At 44.8% G+C, this 17,537-nt stretch overlaps 1 pseudogene across 1 annotated transcript; it reads right to left on the reverse strand.

Annotated features, from left to right (window-relative positions):
- Positions 1-9,331: 9,331 nt before the first annotated feature.
- LOC309642515 (small ribosomal subunit protein uS3m pseudogene) lies at positions 9,332-14,787 on the reverse strand (annotated as a pseudogene). Its single transcript has 2 exons — positions 14,777-14,787; positions 9,332-10,025 (listed from the first exon to the last, which is right to left on the reverse strand). The product of its transcript is annotated as a small ribosomal subunit protein uS3m pseudogene (transcript).
- Positions 14,788-17,537: the final 2,750 nt, after the last annotated feature.

The raw sequence follows: 17,537 nt of genomic DNA on the forward strand, positions 1-17,537 counted from the left end.
ATTCCAATGGAACATTTCATGAACTAGACAAATAATTCTAAAATTTCTAGGAACCACAAAAGACCCTGAATAGCAAAAACAATCTTGAGAAAGAAGAGCAAAGCTGGAGGTATCACAATCTCTGACTTCAAACTATACTACAAAGCTATAGTAATCAAAAGAGTATGGTACTGGCACAGAAACAGACACACAGATGAACGAAACAGAATTGAGAGTCCAGAAATAAACTCAAACATATATGGACAACTAAGTTACAACAAAAGAGCAAAGAATATACAATAGAGAAAGGATAGTCTCTTCAATAAATGGTGTTGGTAAAACTGGACAGCCACATGCAAAAGAATGAAACGGGACTGTTATTTTACACCATACACAAAAACTAACTCAAAATGGATTAAAGACCTGAATGTAAGACCTGAAACCATAAAATTCCTGGAAGAAAACATAGGCAGTAACCTCACTGACATTGGTTTTAGTGATGTTTTAGTGGATCTGACTCTAAAAGCAAGGGAAACAAAAGAAAAAGTAAGCATATGAGACTACATCAAACTAAAAAGCTTCTGCACAGCAAAGGAAACCATCATCAAATCAAAAAGGCAGCCTACTGAATGGGAGAAGATATTTGCAAATTATATATCCAAAAGGGACTAACATCCAAAATATATAAAGAACTCACATGACTCAACAATAGAAGAACAAACAACCCTATTAAGAAATGAGGATCTGAAATACACAGTTTTTTCCAAAAAAGACATAGAGATGGCCAACAGGCACGTGAAAAGTTGTTCAACATCACTAACTACTAGGGAAAAGCAAATCAAAACCACAATGAGATATTACCTCACACCTAATAGAATAGCTATTATTGAAATGACAAGAAATAACAAATGTCAGAGAGGCTAGAAACCCTCGCACACTGTTGGCAAGACTGTAAATTGGTGCAGCCACTATGGGAAAAGGTATGGAGATTCCTCAAAAAAAGAATAGAACTATCATACGACCCAGCTATTCCACTTCTGGGTACTTATGCCAAGAACAGGAAAACACTAATTCAGAAAGACATATGCACCCTGTGTTCATTGAAGCATTATTTACAATAGCTAAGATATGGAAACAACTTAAGTGTCCATAGATGGATGAATAGGTAAAGAAGATGTGGTATATATAAAATGAAATACTATTCAGCCATAAAAAAGAGTGAAATCCTGCCATTTGCAGCAACATGGATGGAACCTGAAGGTATTACACCAAGTGAAATAAGTCAGATGGGGAAAGACAAATACCATATGATCTCACTCATGTATGGAATCCAGGCAACAACAGCAACAACAAACAAACAAACACAGATACAGAGATCAGAGAAGTAGTTAGCAAAGAAGGGTATTGGGAGGTGGACGAAATGAGTGAAGGGGGATCAGCTGTATGGTGATGGATGGTGGCTAGACTTGTGGTGGTGATCACTTTGTAGTGTATACAGATGTCAAATGATAATATTGTACACCTGAAACTTATATTAAAAAAAAAAAAAGCTGGCCTCTTACCCAGGTCTGTCCCCACCACCACACGCCCACTTCAGACTACCACCAGGGGGCAGTTGTGTTCCATCTCAGATGGTTCCTCCACCAGCGCAGCTTGGGATGGGGAGAGAAGGGGAGAGAAGCAGATATCTAAGGGACAGAAGGGAACTAAAAGGTTGCCAGACTCCCCAGCTCCGGTGTCTTAGGGAATAGGCTCTGCCCAGATCTAGAGAAAAGTTTCTCATTTGTTTTTCCTCCCTTGTCTCCCTCCTACTTTTTTTTGTTTTTTGTTTTTTTAAATTATTTTTAGCTGTGTTGGGTCTTCATTTCTGTGCGAGGGCTTTCTCTAGTTGCGGCGAGCCGGGGCCACTCCTCATTGCGTTGTGCGGGCCTCTCACTGTCACGGCCTCTCTTGTTGCGGAGCACAGGCTCCAGACGCGCAGGCTCAGTAGTTGTGGCTCACGGGCCCAGTTGCTCCGCGGCACATGGGATCTTCCCAGACCAGGGCTCGAACCCATGTCCCCTGCATTGGCAGGCGGATTCTCAACCACTGTGCCACCAGGGAAGCCCTCCCTCCTACTTTTATGTCTCCTCATTCATTCATTTAATAAACTTTTAAAATAGGTTTATTGAGATAATTTCTATCCCATAAAAGTTCACCCCCTTAAAGTGGACAAGACAATGATTTCTAGTATATTTACAGAACTGTGCAACTGTTACCATAATCCAATTTCAGGACATTTTCATCCCCCAAAGAAGCCTTGTACCCATCAGCAATCACTTCCCAGCTTTCCATCCCCTGTTCCTCTCCCTCCCTGCCCTAGGCAACCACTAATCTACTTTCTGTCTCTATAGACTTACCTATTCTGGATGTCTCCTATAAATGGAATCATAGAATATGCAGCCTTTTGCGACTGGCTTCTTTCACTTGGTGTAATGTTGTCAATGTTCAACCATGTTGTAGCCTGTATCAGTACTTACTTCCTTTTTATGGCTGAATAATATTCCATTGTATGGATAGACCACACTTTATCCATTAATCAGTTGATGGACATTTGGTTTTTTTTCTACTTTCGGACTATCATGAATAACACTGCTATGAACATTAGCATTCCAGTTTTTTAAATTGAGATATAATTCACATACCATAAACTTCATCCTTTTAAAGACTACAATTCAGTGGTTCTTAGTATAGTCACAAAGTTGTGCAACCATCACCACTACCTAATTCCAGAACATTTCATCATCCTACAAAAGACCCCATATTCATTAGCAGTCATTCCCTATTTCCCCTTCCCTCTAGCCCCTGGAAACCATGAATCTACTTTCTGTCTCTGTGTATTTGTCTATTCTGGACATTTCATGTAAATGAAATCATACAATATGTGGCCTTTTGTGTCTGCCTTTTTTACTTAGTATATGTTTTTGAGGTTTGTCCATGTTGTTACATGTATCATTACTTTATTCTTTTTGTTGCTGAATAATATTGCATTCTAATGATATACTACATTTTATTTATGTATTTGTCAGCGGGTAGACATTTGGGTTGTTTCCAATTTTTGGCAATTATGAATAGTGCTGCTATGAATATTCATGAACAAGTTTTTGTGTAGACATGTGTTTTCATTCGCTTGCGTATATACCTCGGATTGGAATTGCAGGCAATCATATGGCAACACAAAACAGCTGCACCATTTTCCATTCCTACCAGCAATGTATAGAAATTCTAATTTCTCCGCATCCTCGCCCTTTTGATTCTAGCCATTCTCGTGGGTATGAAATGTTATCTCATTTACTCAGTATGCTTTTACAGAGCACCGAACTATGTGCCAAGCCCGTTCTAGGTGCTAGAGATGAGCAGTGAACAGGACAGAGATGGCCCTGCCCTCATGGGGGCCCAAGACCTACTATAGATTTAGATATTCAAGGAGTAATGAATACACTAACCAGACAAGTTCAGGAAGTGCGACAATGACTTGAAGCAGAGTATGGGTGGCAGGGCAAGGGCAGTGGTGGCGGAGCTGCCTCATCCAGGGGATCAGGGGAAACGGCGCTGCTGGGAAGGTGACATTTGTGATGAGACGTAACAGGTAAGAAGGAGCCATCCTGCTCAGCCCTGGAGGACAAGGTCCCAAGTACAGGGAACAGCAGGGGCAAAGGCCCTGAAACCTGATGAGTGTGGTGTCTTGTAGGGACAGCAGGAGAACAGTGTGGTGGGAGCTAAGTGAGCAAAAGTGGGGAGAGGAGGTGACAGGGGTGGTGGGGGAAGATCACTCAAGCCTTCGAAGGCTGCCATGAAGAGCCCGAATTTAATTCTGAGCTTGGTGAGAAGCCACTAAAGTTTTGAGAGCAGAGTATCTACATTCTCAGAATCTCCCTCTTTCTGTGTGCGGGGAAGTGGCTCTCGGGAGACAAGGGCAGAGCAGGGAGACTGATGAGGGCACCATTCGCACAGTCCAGGTGAAGGATGGCGGAGGCTGGGAGGGTTAGGCCTGGGTCTGGATATGCTTCGGAGGTAGAACTAAACAATTTACTGGAGGATTGCATGTGAAGGATGAAGAGAGGAGAAGCATGTTCCTTCTGGCCCCTCGCATTTGGCAAACATGCAGTGAGGCCTCAGTGTACTGATTCGATCCAGTGGACCACCGGGACCAGAAGAGGTACATCTTCTGCCTTCAGCCCGGAGAGCCAGGACTCTCCCCCACCAGAAAATTGCAGGCTGGTGGCCAGTCTTCATCAAGCTCCTGTGGCATCCTGGGTCCTACCCTTGGCACTGTGAGGGCTCAAAAGAAGACCCTTATTTTTGCCCTTAGGAGTTCAAGCCTCATGCCAACCCTACTCTAACTGCTTCTGGTCATCCAGAACACGCTGCCCAATTCATCTCCCTGGCACCGTGCTCCCACCAGCTCATCCCCGACTCGGAGCCCTTCAGTAGGTTGCTGTGCCCCTAGCCGTGTTTCCCAACTTGAGTAATGTATAGACAGGCTCTCCAAAAGGAAGAAGATTCTCCCATGCCAGATACTGTTGATTTAAAATGCTTTTATCATACTGTTCCTTAAGATATAAAGCTAGGTACAAACTTCAAGGGCTCCTATACAACCATAAAACCGAGTTATAAATTAAATACAAACACAACTACAAACCTGATAACACTCAGACGAATGTTATTCATTTAATGTGCTGGATGATGTTGTTCTGCAGAATCAAAATCACCCCCTTGCAATTTTGAGCCTTGCAATTTTATTGGCTGTGCCAGTGTGGTGGTTTGTTTTGTCTTTGTTTGTTTGTTTTTACTTTGCAGCTCCTACACGACTGTGTGGGCTGAATCGATTTGCTCACTTCTTTTCTCATGTGGGTGAGGGGAACCCTCTCAAAGGGTGAGCGCATAGCCTCATCATTTGGCTCCCTTGCTGTGGGCATGTCCGTTTCTCTGTGTTTTAAGCCCAGGACTATTATAAGGACCTTCATAGGCCCCCAGAATTCTTACCTTTGGAGGCTCCACCTCACCCCTTGTCAAACATATGAAAATGTACCCACACTTCACATCAACTATACTTTTTCTTTTTGCTATTAAAAGGGATTTATTTTTATAATTCTGCAGTTGAAATTATTTCAAGGAACAATGTTTGCAGGTGTGTCTGTTATTTTAGTTGTTGTTGTTTGTTACTTCAGAGTCATTAACATTCTTTTCTCAGATGTGAAACATTGTCTGGGCCCTTGGAATTCTCCCAGGCCCAAGGGCTGAGCTCACGGTGCTGGAAGATAAACCAGCCAAGCCGAGACCTGCTTCTTTCTTTCCTCATCAGCCCAAGACAATTAAAGTGGGGCAGTTGGCGCCAACCTGACCCCAAGCACAGACCAACATGGGCATGAAAATGGGGTTGGCTGCTCTGGGTTATGAGACCTGGGTCATTCAGAGGAGTCAGAATTATGCTTATACTCGTTGTTTTTAGATTATCAGTGAAATGAAAGCCCTAAATTATGAAAACCCTAGTGAAGCCAGATTACTGGGAACATGCCTGAGGCTCCTCAGAGGTCAGAGACCCCTGAGGCCCCTTGGCCTTCAAGGTCAAGTCGCAGCACCTTGGCCTGGGACCAAGTGCCGCACATTGTACGGCTAATTCTCCTTTCCAGAGGTTTTCTCCTCATCACTCCCCTACCCGATACCAAATATAGGAGCTTCTCCACAGCCAGCCTTTGACCCTACTGTTGTCTCTGCTCAAAATGACCCCCTTACAGTTTTCAGACTATTTTATTTTTTAAAGATTTTAAAACATTGTGCGGGTTATACATGTTAACTATAGGAAAATGAGAAAATACAGGTATAGGAAAATAAAAATAGGAAAATAAAAAAATAAAAATAATCAGTGATCTCATCACAGAGAAATAATCATGATTAACTGATTATTTGCTATATATGCTCTTTAAACTTCAGTTTTCCACATGCATATATTTATATTAACAAAATATAATGAGTGTGATTTTTCAAATGAAGTATCATAAGTAAATAAAAACAGAGAGAGTACTATAACATGTACTTCTCATAACCGAGTTTTGAGAAATCTTAACACTTTTAGCATATTTGCTTCAGCTCCTTAAAAAAAAAAATAAAACCTGACAGATGTGGCTGAAGCACCCTCTACCCCTGACCTAGTGCTCCTTGGCAATCCCTCCCCTGCATCCCCCTACCAGAGTCAATCTCTCTTACAAATTTGGTGTTTAGCTTTCCCATCCATGCTCTGGATATTGTTAAACTTCAAATGAATTGCATTGTTGTGCATATATCCTTCTGCAATCTGCCTTTGAGTCTGACGTTATGTCCTACAGGTGCGTTCGTGTTGATTCATGTCACCTAGTTTGTTCATTCACACTGCCATTCACAATTCCGTGGAATGAATGGACCACAGTTTCTTTACCAATTCCACTGATAATTGATTGTGCAGACTGTGCTACAGAACACCTTAGTACGTACAGTCTTCTTGTGTTGGGAACATGAATTTCTCTGGGATCAATACCCAAGACAGAATTGCTGAGTTGTAGGGCACATGCAATATCATAACTTTCCTTTTTCTTAATTCACTCACAATTCATGAACATTTTTCCATTTCAATACCTATCCCACATCAATATACTTTGTTTGTTTCTTTGTTTTGGTTTTTATAAATTTATTTATTTATTTTTGGCTGCTTTGGGTCTTTGTTGCTATGCGCGACCTTTCTCTAGTTGCGGCGAGCGGGGACTACTCTTCATTGCCGTGCACTGGCTTTTTCTCTAGTTGCAGTGAGCAGGGGCTACTCTTCATTGCGGTGCATGGGCTTCTCATTGTGGTGGCTTCTCTTGTTGTGGAGCACGGGCTCTAGGCTCGCAGGCTTCAGTAGTTGTGGCATGTGGGCTCAGTAGTTGTGGCTCACAGGCTCTAGAGCACAGGCTTAGTAGTTGTGGCGCACGGGCTTAGTTGCTCCATGGCATGTGGGATCTTCCCGGACCAGGGCTCGAACCTGTGTCCCCTGCACTGGCAGGCAGATTCTTAACCACTGCGCCACCAGGGAAGTCCTAATATATATATATATATATTTTTTTTTTTCAAAGAGACATCTGCACTCCTATTTTTATTGCAGCATTATTCACAATAGCCAAGACATGGAAACAATATAAGTACTCATCAAATGGATAATGTCTCTCTCTCTCTCTCTCACACACACACACACACACACACACACATACACACACGCACAATGGAATATTATTCAGCCTCAAGGAAGGAGGACATTCTGCCATTTACGACAACAGGGATGGACTTGCACACATAGAAAGACAGAGTATGACATCACTTACATGTACAATTTAACAAAGCTAAAATTTTAAAAACAGAATAAAATAGTGATTAGCAGGGGATGAGGGGGTGGGGGGACAGATGTTAAGAGTACACATTTACAAGTAGTAAATAAGCCCTAGAGATATAATGCTTAGTACCGTACAATAGGGACAAAAATATTATAATCATCAAACTTGCTAAGAGACTATAACAATTTTTCCAACTACTAAAAAGAAAGGATAATTTTGTAATGAGATAGAGGTGCTAATTATTGCTACAATCACATTAAAATATAACAGTGTCCTTAAATTAACATGTTGTACACCTTGAATTTATATAACTTTACCTGTCCAATGTATCTCGATTTAAAAAAAAAGGATCACGGTCAAGGTCTGGATGAGTCAATATCAAGGCAAGGGTGAGCCTAAGGGTCACAGTCAGGTACAGGATTGGGCCAGTGTCAGGTTGAGGATTTGAATAAGATTCAGTACGTGGGTGGATCTGGGTCATGAGGGTCAGGGACATAATCGAGTCCAGCTGAGGTTCAGTCAAGGTCACAGTCAGTGTAAGGGTGAGGGTCAGAACACCTTCTGGTCAGTCAGTATTATGATGAAAACGTGGAACAGGGTTAGGGTCAAATTCAGATGAAAAGCCAGGTCCAGGATCAGACTGAGTTTGAGGGTCAGTGTGAGAGTGAAAGTCAGAAGGGTCAGGGTGAGGATCAAAGTCAGGTTCAGGTTGAGGTTTGTCGTCAGGGTATCAGGGTGAGTCTCAGGGCCTGAATGACAACTTCAAGATTGTTGAGTCTTAGAATAAGGTCAAGGTCAGGGTCAAGAGTAGAGTCAGATCTGTGTGAGGGACAGGGTCTGGGTGATGGCTGAGTTTCAAGGTCAAGGTCATAGTCTGGTTTAGTGATGAGTGAGGGTCAGGATTAAGGTCAGATTTAAATGACTTTCAGGTTCACAGTCAAGGTCATAAGAGTTTGGATGAGGAGCATAATCTGTCAAAGCAAACATCAGTGTTACCAGTTAGGATGAGTTAGGGTCACCGTAGGAGTCGAGACAGTGTTAGGATGAAGTCTTCAGTCAAGTTTCTGACTGAGAGTCAGGGTTACATAAATGTGAGGGACACAGGGTCAGGGTCATGGTGAGTCAGTCAGCATCAGAGACAGGATGGGGGCGGGGTGGGGCCTGGTTGGCACCCTCAGGTAAGAGTGAGATTGAGGGTAAAGGTCAAGTTGTGGGTGGGATCATGGACATCAGGGGTTAGGATTAGAGTGGGTATGTTAAAGTTCAGGGTCAAGTTAAGGGTACCAGGATCATGGTCAAGGTGAAGGTCATCAGTGTCAGAGTGAAGTTGAAGGTGAGCAATCCCTGTCCCATTTCCCAGCACCATGTGTGGCTTTTGCAGATGCCACTTTCTGAAATGTTCTTCCTCCATTTACCTGCATATCTATATTCCTCACCTGCCTGGAGTCTTCAGTGCGGCCTAACCCTCCCCGTCCCCCTCCACCTCCACTGGGATACAAGTATTATGAAGGCAAAGATCTTGGAATGCAATGTTTTGGTCATTGATGGGTTCCAAGCTACTCAGAAGAGTGTCTGACACAGACTAGGTGCAGTTAAGCTTGTTCAATAGATGACTATGTGCTACATTATTTCTGGAGGAATAAAAGTACATCTGAAATACAACAAACTGTTCACAGTAGCTTTCTCTGGGGTAGAATTACAAGTAAGCTTCACAGCTGATTTAATACATGTCCATATTGTTTTAATTTTGAAAAAATTAACATTGTTTTATAATCTCCAAAAATGGATCTTTCCATTTTAAGAGAAAACAAAGAACTTCAGGTAAAGTTCCTGACACAGTGATTGGCACAAGACACTCACTGAACCATAGCTGTTACCTAAACCTCAGGAACTGGCAGCCTTCCTGGGAACCCTGGAGCATCCTCAAAGAAACCCTATTCTAGTTCTCTAGACAGACCAAGAAGCAAGACAACATGGAGAGTCTATTTATTCAACAGCCAACTTTGAAGACAAAGCCTCAGTAGTCTGAGGGGATATATTTCCCCTGTTTCTACTTCAGTCCTTTTCCACAAGTTTCTGTCCTTTGCAGGCTACAGTTTGATGCAAACAGGCTGGTTGCCCTAGATATACTTATACACAACCTTCGAGGGCACAGTTTGGAGGTGCAGATGCACGGGACACTTGTAAAAGTGGGACAGCAGAGTCTCACTGTAGCCCACAAGGATGTAGAACTTATGTGCAGGTAGCTGCCTCAGGACCAGGGCACAGATCTCCACCTGGTTGGCCTGGCGCTTTAGAACAAGCTGCTCGGCCAGGCAGCCTGGGAAGGTGCCCAGCATAAATTTACGAAAGAAAACATCTTCCACTGTTCTCTCTGCAGCGTGGTCCTCCCCAGCCAGGTTACCTGTGTGCAGCGACAGCCAGCCCTTGCGATGGGCGATGTGGTGCGGCGCGTGCGCCTCCTCGTAGGTCACTGGCTTGTCCCCCTTGCCCACTCGGACTCGAGCCGCCCGGTTCTTGGCGCAGACCGCGGAGGTGTGCAGGGCGCGCCACACGCACGGCAGCTCCCGGCTCCAGGACAGCACCAGCGGCCGGAGCTCCCGACAGCAGACGGGCGCCGCCAACTTGGCAAGTCCTAATATATTTTTAACAGCTATAGAAATTCTGCCAAAAATTTCTCAACATAATCAAGATAGGCATAATTAGTTTCTATTAAAATCTACTCTGTGAGGGAGTATCTTTGCAGCTATATTTTTGTGCATATCTTTAATTATTTCTGTAGGAGGAATGCATAAAGGTAGAACTTCTGGGTCAAAAGGGATATGTATTTTCAAGACCAACTTCCCTGAGAATTCTTTAACCAACTGCTCTTTCCATCAGCTCCCACCTCCTACAAGGGTACAAGGGCCTGTTTCCCCTAAATCTGGCCCACTCACACCCTTAAAGCTTTTGCCTCTGGAAATATTGTCCTTACACCTTCACCTCTCCTGCCGCTTCTCCTCTTCCCTCAGCCAAAATCTGGCCTGTGGACTTTCAAAGCCCTTAATAACTCTTGTATAACATTCATCACTCTCTCATTTCCTCCACAGCTATTTTGGTGTGTGATTTATCTTTGCTCCAGATATAAATATTTTAGTATCAGGAATTCTACTTTCTTCAATGTTATTCTTTCATAATTTATACACCTCCAAGTAACATATACAACATCTATAGTAAACTACACGTGCAGACTGTTTAAAAAATACATGGAGTTCTGGAAAATATTTGATTAAAATATTCTAAGTTAGTGTAGTTACTGCATTTCCATTCCATTCCACCCAACTGACATTTGTTGAGAAAGCTCTCCGGAATAGGAGCTGTGCCAGGCCCCAGGGAACCAGAGGCAAACAGGCCCTGGTCCCTGTCCTCCAGGAGTTCACAGTCAATTAAATGTTGCCCTGAGCATCCTCTCATGCAAGGCAAAAGGGGAAACATGATGTATTATCTCCAACTCATGATTAAAGAATGAAGGCTGTTTCATCTGTGAAAGACCCTTTACCCTGGTGTTAAAGTACAAGAAGGATTTTTCACATAAGTGCTGCTATATGGACCTATGTTTTGAACAATCTCTTTAGCAGTCTTTTAGAGACAACGCAGAGAGGCTCCGCTCCATGTGGATTTAATTCCTCCATCATACGTCAGAGAGTCAAGGACACACTATTAAGACATCATTCAGGGGCTTTCCTGGTGGTGCAGTGGTTAAGAATCTGCCTGCCAATGCAGGGGACACGGGTTCGAGCCCTGGTCCAGGAAGATCCCACATGCCGCAGAGCAACTAAGCCCACAACTACTGAAGCCCGCGCGCCTAGAGCCTGTGCTCCACAACAAGAGAAGCCACCGCAATGAGAAGGCTGTGCACTGCAACGAAGAGTAGACCCGGCTCCCTGCAACTAGAGAAAGCCTGCGTGCAGCAACGAAGACACAACGCAGCCAAAAATAAATAAAGATTAAAAAAAAAAAAGAAAGACATCATTCAGTAAGGGTCCTTCTGGGGGTTGGGGTCGGGGTTCCACCAATGTAGCCTGGGTATAAAGTGGCTTAATGTCAACCCCAGAGGAGGACAGCCACCGGGTGATTAGCACAATGTTAGACGCCTAGTAGGGGTCTAACCACACGCCAGTTCAGCCAGCATTTGTTTACTCACTTATTTAACTGACTGCTTACTATGTGTCAGGCATTCAGGCTAAATCCTGGGGACATTTTGGTAGATAAAAGACATGTTGCCACCTCATACACTGCTGGTGGGAATGTAAAATGATATGGCCACTTTGGAAAAGAGTTTGACAGTCTCTGAGGAAGTTGAACATACACTGACCATAAAACCCAGCAATTCCATTCATAGGTATCCAGGTATTTACTCCAGCAAGATGAAAATGTGTGTCCACACAAAGACTTGTAGGCAAATGTTCATATCAGCATTATTCTATAGAGAAAACTGGAAGCAATCCAAAATTGAAAAGGTGAATGGATTAACAAATTGTAGCACAACCATGTTAGGGAATACTACTCAGCAAAGAAAGAAACAAACTTCCAATACTCGCAATACGGATGAAGCTCAGACTTCATGCTCAGTGAAAGAAGCCAGACACAGAAGGTCTCATATTATACTGATTCCATTTATGTGACATTCCCAGAAAAGGCAAAACTGGAGAGACAGAAAGCAGATCGGTGATTGCCTGGCGATGAGGGTAAAAGCAGGGATTAACGGCAAACAGGTCTGAGGGAATCTTTTGGGGGTGATGAAAGTTCTAAAACTGGATTGTGGTGGTGGTCATGCAATTCTGCGAATTTACTAAAAATCATGGAATTATACACTTAAAATGGGTGAGTTTTGTGGCATGTCTTGTAAAGAGACATGACAAAACAAAAAAGACACAGGCCCTGCGTTTATGGGTTTTATCACCTAATTAGGGAGAGAACAATCAAGCACCTAAGTATAGAATAATAAAGTCTGTCAAATAGAAGGAAGGAAATACAGTGGGTGCGGTGACAGAGAATAAAAAGGGGAAGCTCCTTGGAGAGGTGGCCAGGGAAGGCCTATCTGAAGAGGTGTCATTTGGATGGAGACCTACAAGGAGGAGAGATGGGAAGGGCACTCCAGGAGAGGGAACGGCATGGTCAAAGTCAGGGTTGGAAGCCCATGAGCTATACTTTTTATGCATATTTTGTAGTGCTTCAAAGAGGTGCCCCGACCTGCTAACCACATGGCACATGAGTGATGGGGCAGGTGTTTAAAACAAGGTCTGCTTGTGCCTGAAGTTGGCATCAGTCTTCCTGCCAGTTTGTTCCTGCAGCCGATGCGACTGCCCCAGTCACACACAAGCTGCCCAGCATGTCCACACTGGCCTGCCGCTGCCCAGGGCTTGGGGCACAGTGGGTAGTGGAAGTGCCTGGGCACATGCTAGGCAAGGAGACAGCCAAGGTATGTGTGACCTCATGCTGCCCCAGCACCTGCTTCCCAAACTGTGAGTCACGGGGCAGGGATGACTGCAGGGTCCCCCTTGACAGACTCCGCCCAGGCTCAGGCAGTCCAGAGGGCCAGGGGAGCTATAGGCTCCAAGTGGACCTGCCTGCCTGCACCTCCTCTCCATATCCAGACCCAATGCCCCTGAGGGCAGACCTGGATTCAAACTGACACAATGGCACTTCTGAGCTGTGTGACCTTGGACTTCACTGAGCCTTGCTCCCTTCCTTTGCAGGATGAGGACGCTGGGGTATGGGAAAGAGCAGATCTGGGATTAGAACCCACATCCGCTTGGTTCTGAAGCCCTGGTTTCTCCGCCATGCCAGATGGAATGGCTTCTTGCAACAGGCCTCACTGAGGGGCTAGTTGGGTGTTCTCAGCCCTGACCGTGCAATCAGATCACTGGGGAGTTTGATGAACTTTAGGATCCACCCTCAGGGATCGGGTTTAATTGACCTGAGGTGGGGCCCAGGTGCCAGTACATTTTAAAAGCTCTCCAGATAATTCAAACAAATAGGCTGCCAGGGTTGAGAATCACTGATCCAACCCCTTCATTTTCTTTCCTTTTTTAAACCCCTTCATTTTAGAGATGAGGTGACGGATGCCCAGAGATTCTGAGTGACTGGCCCATCCCCAAGGTCCTCCAGCCATTTGCAGCTGAGCTGGAGTCTTTGAATTCTCCCCTATGTGTGAAAGAACTACAGTGAGGACATATAAAGCGTCAGTAAAGAACAGGAGCTTTGTAATCAGATAGAGGTGGGTTCAATTCCAAGTTGTCACTTACCTACACACTGTGTGACCTGGGGCAAGTCACTTCACCTCTCTGACCCTCAGGAACATCATCTGTGAAAAAGGGGTTATGTGAAGTCTAAACCAAATAGTGTATGCAGAGAGGAGGTGCTCGTTAATCAGGTGGCATCCCCTAGAAGAGACCTTCAGTACAGTTCGATAGACACTTATTGAGCACCAGCTATAGGCTGGTGCCTGTTTCTGGGGCTACAGAGCTGGGATCAGACAGGGGAGACCGACAGAGGGAATACAGGAAACAGGCTGGGCTAGACAGAGTGGAGGGGCTACGTTAGCAGTAACATAGGCTGTGGGAGCACAGACGTGGGAACCCTAATCAGACTTGAGATGGGGCAGGGGTGTAGGGTATGGGGGTGTCTCCATCAAAGGCCTCTTTCCTAGTACCCTGGGTTTGGGGAAGTGAATGTTCATTGAAATAACTACTTTATGTTAAGTCTTTTGCTTTTGTCTACTCACCTAATCTTCAAAACACCCCTTCAGGATAGGTAGCATCACTCGCATTTTAGAGATGAGCTTCAGAGAAGTACGGAACCTTGGGTAAGGTCCCTCAGCTGAGGTCAGAATCCACTCAAGGAGTCTGACTCCAGAGTGGAAGCTCATCCCATGGTCCCCAGCCCTAGTCATATGGGGTCTTTTGGGGGGTCTTAGTCCACCATCCTTGGTTCTGACTGGCTGGACAGCCCCTGGGGAGTTGCCCCCTGAGTCAGTGGGGCTGAGCAGCTGGTCTGCTTCAAGGGCACCTGGCTCGATGCTTTTCTCCTACCTTCACCTGCACCCCCAGCCCAAAGTCAAAGACACCCAGGAGTGGGAAACAGCAGCTCCCTGGGAAAGCTCCTGAGAACACAAATATTCAGCCCTTAGGATACAAGACACCTCCCTGAGTGGCAAGGCCTGGCCTGGCTCTACCACTCCCAGCCCCAGCTCACCCACTGTCCTCACTGCTCTAAGCACTCCAGCCACTGGAGTCTTCTTCCTGCCCTCCTGCACCCTTCCCACTTCCGGGTCTTTGCACAGGTCGCTCCCACTGCCTGAGCCCTCTTCCCTTCTCTCTGGGTGTGTGACTCCATCCTTCACACTCAGCTACTCCCTCTCTAGTGCCCCTGACCTCCCCGCCATGTGGAATATCTCCAGCACCAAGCACCTATTCCTCAAGTGACCAATCATATTTGCTAAGATGGTCTTGACGTCCTCTCCCTCCTGCCTGATCCAGCTTCCCCCATCTTGGCCCTGTCCAGTCCTATGCCCTATCCCATTTCTCTAGGACCTGACTCTCTCCAGTTGTCAACCAACAAATTCACATTACAGAATGTTTTTGTTTATGATCAAAATCTCCTCCATTTACAAAAATTCAGTGGAGCCGCTGCTCGGTGGTAAAGCAAACATTATAAAACATGGATTTAAAAGAGAGATTGAAAGCCACTAGAAAGAGATAGAGAGAAATCTATCAGGCTTCTGTACCAAATTAGTAACTGAGGTTCAATATATAACTTACCTAAGAGCTTCCTAGCAGCCAAAGCAAAAGGGGAAATACACTGGGTTAGAGTAGTCTGGTTCTGGGGTGACTTGGTCCCTTGAAAAAACACATCCTTACTCCCCCCACTGAGAGGGGCTGTATATAGAAGAGCTGCTATTGGCAGGGAAGGCCTTTGAGCCTATATCCCTCAAATGCTCTTTCAAAGCTCAGGCTGCACTGTTCTTACCTCCTCGGTCCCTGCTCTAGCCTCTCCCATTTTTCCCACCCAGCAATCTCTGCCCTTTCTCTCCTAGCTTGTTTCTTTCCCCTCCCTCCTCCTGTTACTTGGAGGGAGTGGTTTTCCATTCTCTCTGTACTCCTGTCCCTGCTGGCAGTCTCCGTGCTTGTCCCAGCTAATTCTCAGGCATTTCATCTGCTTCACTGCTCCAGCCTGGCCTACTTTCCCTGGCTCTGGGCTCCGCAAAAGTAGTGGGTTTCCCATCAGCAGAGGTGTTCAGACTTGGGCCATGTGACCTCTGTGGGGGAAGCAGCAGAGGAGATTTATAAATGGAAAGAGGGACTGGAATAGATGACTTTTCACATCTCTTTCAGGTCCAGCCCTCAGGGTCTGTGACTCTGTGCCTGGGTGACCGAGATGTAGCCCAGATCCCCACCCCAGCTCCGGCTCCTGTATGGTCCTTCAGAGAAAACACAGTTGAGTTCAAATCCCATGACACAACTTAAAAGCTGCCTTACTCTAGATTAGTGATCATGTCCCACTCAGCTTCAGGTTCTTAACGTAGAAAACTGGGGTAATACTGACCGCAGGGAATCGTGGGGTCAAGGACAGTGCATGCCTAACTTTTATTTATGTGTATTCCTGCCCGATCACAAGCAGAAAGGGGTTTGAAGCTCCGTAACAAATAAACACACAAATAACAACAACAAAAACTAAGCAACTACATACCAGACGATTAAAATAATGGAAAAATTATCTCATCCCAGCTCCCCCACTTGCTGGTTGTGTGACCTTGGGCAAGTTGTTTCACCTCTCTGAGCCTCAGCTTCCTCATTTGTAAAATGAGATAATAGTAGTACCTGCCCCCACTGGGGTATTATAGAATTAAATAAAGTAATATGGAAGAATATTTAGCACAATGCCTGGCATATAGTAAATAGTCAATACATTTTAGCAATTATTAATATTATGTAATCTCATTTTTTTGTTTATAAAAAAGTAACCTGGGTAAAGCTGAGCCACTTTGAGGCCAGTCTCAAATCACTATTGAATTAGAAAGAAACACCAGTTCCTCCCCCCGCCCCAGCAACAAAAAATTGAAAGGCGATTTAAAGGGCTTTTTTTCTTTTTTTTTTAAATTTATTTTTGGCTGCGTTGGGTCTTTGATGCTGCGCGCAGGCTTTCTCTAGTTGCGACAAGCGGGGGCTACTTTTCATTGTGGTGCGCGGGCTTCTCATTGCGGTGGCTTCTCTTGTTGCGGAGCACGGGCTCTAGGCGAGCAGGCTTCAGTAGTTGTGGCACACGGGCTCAGTAGTTGTGGCACACAGGCTCAGTAGTTGTGGTGTACGAGCTCAGTAGTTGTGGTGCACGGGCTCAGTAGTTGTGGCGCACGGGCTTAGTTGCTCTGTGGCATGTGGGGTCTTCCCAGCCCAGGGCTCGAACCTGTGTCCCCTGCATTGACAGGTGGATTCTTAACCACTGCGCCACCAGGGAAGTCCAAAAGGCAATTTAAATATTTATTCAATTCTTTTGAAAATGTTAAAGGTGATTTTATTCATAATCTCAAAAAAACTTCTTAACATTCCTTTTCCTCTTTCTGTTTCTTTTTCTCGTCTTCCCTCCCACCCTCTGCAGACAGCCTCCAAATCTGTATCCTGAGTCCCTCAAATGCTCTCTCAAAGCTCAAGCTGCACTGTTCTTACCTCCTTGCCCCCTACTCCAGCCTCTCCCATCTTTTCCCACCCAGCAACCTCTGCCCTTTCTCTCTTAGCTTGTTTCCTTCCCTTCCCTCCTCCTGTTACTCAGATCCACAGAATAAAACCAGGCTGAAGCTACCTGAACTACAGAGTTTTCTTCCTCAAAGGCAGGGAGGAAAGGAGGCTATGAACAGGTGAATAATGTAATGTTCTTCCTCTCACAAAACAGACATACACCTGTTAATACAGCTAAATGCAGAATCTCATCAAGGAGTTAACAGTGGTTGATATTTGAGGAGTAGGATTATGGGGGACTTTTTCCCTATTGTATTTATTTCCATATTGTTTACATTATTTTACAGTGAGCACATATTAATTTCACTTGAAATCAAGGAAAAGGGGGAAAAAAGCAGAAAGAGTAAAGCAAAAGCAGGGATAATGTGAGTATCCAAAATATATTCCACTGGTCCTGTATTTA

Source organism: Balaenoptera physalus, assembly GCF_965194825.1.
Source record: "Balaenoptera physalus genome assembly, chromosome: 1".
Classification (NCBI taxonomy): Eukaryota; Metazoa; Chordata; class Mammalia; order Artiodactyla; family Balaenopteridae; genus Balaenoptera; species Balaenoptera physalus.